The sequence below is a fragment of the Dama dama genome, chromosome 5 (assembly GCF_033118175.1).
Source record: "Dama dama isolate Ldn47 chromosome 5, ASM3311817v1, whole genome shotgun sequence".
NCBI lineage: Eukaryota > Metazoa > Chordata > Mammalia > Artiodactyla > Cervidae > Dama > Dama dama.
In genome coordinates this window covers 53,817,373-53,824,350 of record NC_083685.1, presented here as the reverse complement: position 1 = coordinate 53,824,350, position 6,978 = coordinate 53,817,373, and the positions used below count along the sequence as shown (strand labels likewise).

General features: G+C 39.0%; 1 protein-coding gene across 1 annotated transcript in view; it reads left to right on the top strand.

Annotated features, from left to right (window-relative positions):
* The window catches only part of RNF150 (ring finger protein 150), a 268,182-nt gene that overhangs the window by 74,142 nt on the left and 187,062 nt on the right, over positions 1-6,978 (top strand). The window lies entirely within an intron of this gene.

The following is a 6,978-nucleotide window of genomic DNA, read 5'->3' as shown; positions in this document are numbered from 1 at the left end:
ACATCTCCTTTTGCCTTTAGCAATTTTTATATTCGTAAAGTCTAACACTTAGTTGGTGCTTGACAATCCAGTCTTTGTTTGACCTTAGGTCTCATGAGCTGAGTGCCTACCCTCTCCAGGAAGGAAACTGCACCAATATTTGTTCTTGTTAAATAGCAACTTAGCTTGTTTTGCATTGATGTCGATAAATATCAACATCACTCAAAAAAATGTATGATATCATACATTTTGAAATAATGTATGATATCATACATTTTGAAATAATGTATGATATCATACATTTTGAAATAATGTATGATATCATACATTTTGAAATAATGTATAATACAATAGAAGCTTCAATAAGATTTTATGTCTAGATTATTTCTTTTGTCATCTTACAGTCAAATAACTCACTTAAGATGCAGCTACTTCTTCACATAGAAAGCATATATTCAGAGTTTTGTAATATTAAATAAGTTTTGTTATAAAATTTTAATTTTCATCAAATACTTTTCTTCTTTGAAACCTAAAAGAATTGACAGAGAATACTAGAAACCAAAAATATGAACACTAAAGATGCTAAAATTGTGTATTTCATTCTAAGATGTGAATACACAGGTAAAAGATGATGTTTTTTTAACTTGTAAACTTTCCCAAAATAGCCAGATTCTTTAAATCTCAGATTTCCAGGCAAATTACCTCAGCTTTTCAAATTACTTTGCTGATACAGATAAATCTAAAATTTCAACTGAAATTCTTAATGAATAGTTGATGATCCTCAACAGAAACTTTTACCTTAGGAAAAAATTACTGCAGAGAATATCAAACTGCAACTAGGACGAATTCAAAAAAGAACTACAGGATTTGGGCCTTGGGATAAAACCATTAATCTTCTGATGAAGCACATTTTGTTAAGTTTTAAACATATGACTATATGGTTAAAACAGATCAACAGTAGACCTCTCCATTTATGATTGATCGGTCAGCTTTTTAAACCTTGTATATTTAGACTTTGTGGAACTGATGCAAAACCCAAGTCATTGAAGTTTGATGTTGAAGTTTGAAGTTTGATCCAGAAAAGGATCAAAGGGTCATAGAATACAGGTGAGGAGGCTAAGGAATAAGTTATTTGGCTAAATGTGTGGTGCTCTGGCTGGTTTGTTGGTGGCCAAGAGAGCTCTGGTGACAAAGAGGGTAACTCAGAAGGAATGGAACCTGTGGAGCAGACACTAGCCAGAGGAAGATGCTGGGTTTAAAGTGGAGAGAGCAGAACGAACCACTAGATCCAGTGTAAGGGCAGAATGTTGTCTCCTGTTGCTCTCAGAGCTTTGAAAGGATTATGTACTGACCAGAATATGTTAGCAGCATATCTTGTGGGAAAAGGCAGACTAAAAATCAGAAAGTATGTCATATTCTCAATTTTTAAAAGCCACCAAACTATTCACAGTATTGTCTGTGGATGGTTAGGTTAAGAGTTTTCCTCCTCCTTCTCTTCCCTCTGCTTCTTTTTTTCCCTTTATTCCTCTTTTGTATATTTCTCAAACATTTACAGTGAATATGTAGTAATTTTATAATAAGAAGCCTGTTATTAAAGTTTTCAGTAGGATCACCTCTTCCATATGTAGAAAAATAGATGTTCATTCGTCTTAATAGGAATACCTTCATTTGGCATATCAAGATCAGAATACCAGTCATGTGTACACAATTTGTTGATGAGATATACCTTTGATTTTGTGCACAGAGTTGTTTCATCTGGTGGTTCATGGAATTACTGCCATGGCTTCCTGTTGTTGCTTAAAGTTAACTATTTCAGTTGTGCCAAAGGGTAGGTGATGTCAGGTTTAATTAGGAGGAATCACTTGGAGTTATTTGGAGTTATTATGGCCTGCACAGTGAAGCTGAGTCTTCATGCTCCCTGCTTTCAGAGCAAAGGGATTTTTGGTCTTGTTGGCAGAAAGGATGCCTAGAGTGGTGTGTTGGGGTCTTGCCAGATTTGTTTGTGAAGCAGAAGAGGGCATATGCCGGAACACCTGGGCTCTGCTGAGGGGGTTCGATGCATGTTTTAGTGGTGAGAAGTTATCAGGACACAGGGAGATCCCCTGGGAGGCAGCGAGGCGGGTCAACAGAGAAGGGAGCATGTGAAGAGTCAGGGTGGAGGGCTGTAGCTGCTCATTGACTGTCCAGCAGGGCTTTTGTGGCGCTAGTGGTAAAGAATCCACCTGCCAATGAAGGAGATGCAGGAGACACGAGTTTGATCCCTGGGTCAGGAAGATCCCATAGAGTAGGAAATGGCAACCCACTCCAGTATTCTTGCCTGGGAAATCCCATGGAGAGAGAAACCTGTTGGGCTACAGTCCGTGCGATCACGAAAGAATCTGACACAACTGAGCATGTGCGCACATTCTGTTTTAAAGAACCAGAGATGTATTCATCAGGCAGACTGCTTCTCTGGGCTCTTTTCCAGTATCAAAGCTCATCCACAAAAAAGCAAGTAAAGCATTGTGCTCCTAATTACCTTAATGTGAATTATTTACTTTATGGTATTAAAGAGAGAAATTGAATACTGACCAGTGTCTTTGATTTCTCTGCACGTGACTGAACTGCTTACTCCTGGAATAATGAGAACAAATTTGCCAAATGAATCACAACTTCATTCTAAAACCAAATAGAATGATTTTTCAGTGATCTATTTTCAATCATCTGTCCCCTTGTTATTCTTGATTACCAACTAGAATTACTTGCTTCTGTCACCATCATCATGGCTGGATAGCTAGAAAGACCCAACTGGGGAATCTGAATGGTTGAGACACCTAATCCCATATTATTGTCAAATTGAATAACCCATTCTGGCTCTAAGAGCCTTCAACTGGACAGTGTATTCCCTTCATCTCTGCTTAATTTTGACACCTACATCAGTGGTTGTGATATCTTGGGTTTCTTTCTTGCATGGGATTAAACTATAAATTTCATGTTGGCAAACCAAATTATTTTTGTTGATGCTCTGATAAAGAGCCTAAGAGCAACACCATCAAATGTATGCTTACTGTTGTGACTCATACGTGTTTTTTTTTAAATACATTTATGCCTTTTATATAGGTAGATTTTCTTCTTAAATTCTGGGCTCTGGGCCCTGTGTTCTGTGATATTCAAAGGTATGCAAAGATATATGGAGAACAGGGAAAGGAAAGAAGGCCAAGAAGTCTTTCTTCTCTTTTTTCTGGCCGTGCTGGGTCTTTGTTACGCAGGCTTCTCTAGTTTTGGCACACGGACTTGGTTGCCCCGCAGCATGTGGAATCTTAGTACCCTGACCAGGGATCAAACCTGTAACCCCTGCATTAGAAGACTGCTTCTTAACCACTGGACCACCAGGGGAGCCTTCATAGGCCCTGGTCTTCTATCTTCTTCCTGAGACCTGGGAGCTCTGACGGCAGGGGTGGGAGCTGAGGAAAAGGAGAGGTTTTTTTCCCTCCCTCATTTCTTTGACTACTAAAGGAAGAGGTGAAGATTAGGTACAGAGGAAGAGAGGAATGTAAAGGTTATTTGTTCCTCCTTCTGTTGCTTGTCTTTAAAATGTGCTTACAAAGGGCCTCAGGCAGAGGAGAAAGGAGCTGCCGTCAAGTTTAAAAAGCGCTTGGGAGATCATCAGTACTGACTGACTATTCAGCCGTTTCTCTCACCAGCCCACATCCTTCTAATTTTAAGGGCCTGAGCAGGTGTTTAGGTATTATTTTGAAGTTTATGTTAACAGCAATGTAAAAATAGCTGTTTTCACAATATGTATTTACATCCTGTTTCTAGAAAATGTGGAGTGTGAAAAAAATCACAATTTCTTAATATTTGGTTTTGTAAAAAGATTCTCCTCTTTATCAAAAGCTTTATATGAACAATAGGATATCTTAAAATAGCAGTATATTACCTTACCTTTCGGATATGATTCAAGAAAAAAAAATTAGGCAAAATTTAGGGCCAACAATTACAAGGTGTAAAGAGAGGAACACCTTAATTATAATGAACTACTCTGGCAAATTAGTGCTTAGACCACTTCCTGACCCAGGGCGTTTAGTAAATGCTGACCTAAGGTGCACCACCTTTTCTTTAAAATGTGCGACTATGCAGGGGGTAAGACATTTTTTGAACTATGAACTCTTGAATCCTTCTTTTTAAAGTGTCCTTCCTGTATCTCTGGAATTTTTAAGCACTTTTAGAAAATCCTCAGACATTGTACCTTTAAATATAGCCTCTTTTCTATCCAGTTTTTCATTTTGAGGCTTTCATTAGACATACATTAGACCATCTTATTCTTTGTCTTCCACGTCTCATAACTTCTTTTGCGTATTTTCTGTCTCCAGGCTTCTGTGCTGCATTGTCAGTAATTTCTTCTGATCCATTGTTCTGTTTACTTATTCTGTCTTTGTCGGTGTGTGCGTCCTCAGCCACGCAACCATGTCCAACTCTTTGAGACCCTATGGACTGTAGCCTGCCAGGCGATAATTCTGTCCATGGGACTCTCCAGGCAAGAATATTGGAGTGGGTTGCCATTTCCTCCTCCAGGGGATCTTCGTGACCCAGCAGAGTACTTTTATTTCAGTAGTTCATCTTCTCTCCAACAGTTCCATTTTTCAATCCCCTGATCATTTTTTATCTCCTATGCTTGCTTATTTGGGGATTTCACTTTTTTATTTTTTAACCATTCCTTACTTATTTTTTAATCCAATATATGAAGTACTTGTTGTCTAACTCTGTTGTTTGTTATTTCTGCTTCTTACTCATGGTGAAGTTCAGATTTGATTGATGTTAACTGTGAAAAAGTAGAAAGTCTAAGTTGAGGTTACTTTTCTCCAGAGACTGTCTGTGTTTGTCATCAGGACTTGATGATGTCGGGCCACTTTAGACCCTGCCCAGCATCTTGAGCTTGATCAGGGGCTCTCTGGCTCCTCTCTGCCACCTTGGTACTGCCTCACATCCTAGTCTCCCACCGTAGCCCTGACAATAGCATTTGCTCTCAGGAAAATACCATTTTTTCAAGCCCTATGATTTTTTTTTGCTATTCAACTCAGTGGTTTCTCTTACATCGTATGAGTTCAGAGAGGGAATACAACTTTTCTGTGCTGACTGTTTTAAATTTGAGAAGGCCCCTTGGAACGTCTAAACTGCCCGTCTCCTTGAAGTGGAATTATGTAGCATCATGTTGCCTTTGACATATAATGTCCCTTGAAAGTAGTTTGAGATCCAACCAAGAAACCAGTGCCCTGAGCCAGAGCTGATGGTGTTGCCTGAGATGGAGGCAGGCTGCCACCCAGCCTCTGAGCTGGCCAACACAGTGCAATGCTGAGTTGGACGTTCCTTGGGGGTTGCTGCATAACTGAAGAGACTGCTCTCTAATCGGTCCATAGAGTGAGTCGCCAAGGGAAGCAGAGCTGACCGTGCCCTGATTCTGTGATTTGCACGTCGTCACTCTTAGAGGCGTGATCTCAGCGTCCACCAGTGGCGTTGGGCTCCTGGCAGTAAATAGTGTTTTATTACCCCAGATGGTCAAGGGAAATTACGGAACTTCCAGAATTGGTTCTTTCCTCCTAATGAGATTAGCCAAAAAGACTAACCAATCTTCATCTCACCTTGCCTGCTGGAAACTAGATTTAGTCTTTTTTTCCCACGGCCTTCCATCTTTTTTAAAATCTATCACTACTCCTTCCAAAGCACTTTTTTTTATTACTAACTGCTTAACTAAAAACTATGGACAAAGTGGTTTCACTCTCATTGTGCTCTTCAATAACAATAACCTCGACATTTCTTTTTCATGTGTGTTTTAAAGTAATGATATTCTATAAAATGTCGCAGGTTTTTAGCCTCGATTTTATTCTTCATTATCACAGTTTCCCTAGTACTTTGTGTGATTTAGTTTCCATTCGATGTGTGCTCCCACCTTATCCTTTTATTATATTAGTGCCTGATATAGTTCAGAGCTTGGCCTCACTCAGATTTCTCAGTAACGGATAATTCTTGTTTATTAGGTTTCAAGGTTTGCAGACTCACTGTTATATCTCTCCTGAGCATTTTATTCAAAGAGAGAAGGTGGCTACTTACGTCTTTACTATCAACGCATTAACGTTGTTAGGGGGAGTTAGGAAGGAAAAAAGGCATGACTTGACATTCAGTTGTGCTCTGTTTAATGGCCCACATCTAGTGTGTTCAGCCCCTTATGAGGTTGTGGAGCATTTTGAGGACTGACGTGTGGGTTGGCGTAAATCACACTGCAGGCTATGTGTCTCTGGTTATGCAGTCAAAATTACCAGTTACAATCCATCCATACTCATCTTAATACATGTGGATTAGGGGGAATTAAAATGTTCACACCACTTATGGTTGCCTGGGGGGAAGGTTGGGAGGAAAGGATAGTTAGGGAGTTGGAGATGGTCATGTATACACGGCTATATTTAAAATGGATAACCAACAAGGACCTACTGAATAGCACATGAAATTTTGCTCAGTGTTATGTGGCAGGCTGGATGGGAGGGGAGTTTGGGGGAGAATGGATACATGTATATATATGGCTGAGTCCCTTCACTATTCACCTGAAACTACCACAACATTGTTAATCAGCTATATCCCAAGACAAAATAAAAAATTTAAAACTAATAATAAGAAAAAAAAATGTTCATACCATTTGGCCCAATCATCCCACTCCTTTGAATTTATCCTGAGGATTTGTCCAACATAATTTTTAAAAAGCACAAAGCTATACAAAATGATGGGTATTATAGCATTTTCTTTGACCGAAAAAAATAGACAGTATTTAAATGCCTGATATTTTAGCAAATTAGGGGGCATTGACTTGGTGAAATATTATGCAGACATTTAAGTCATAATGCTGACTGTAGAAACTCAGGGGACACTTGGACACGTGGTAAATGCACAAAATAGATGATTGAATTAAATATACACAATGATTATAACTTGACAGATCAGTAGACTTACAGACAAAAATTAGACAGGAAA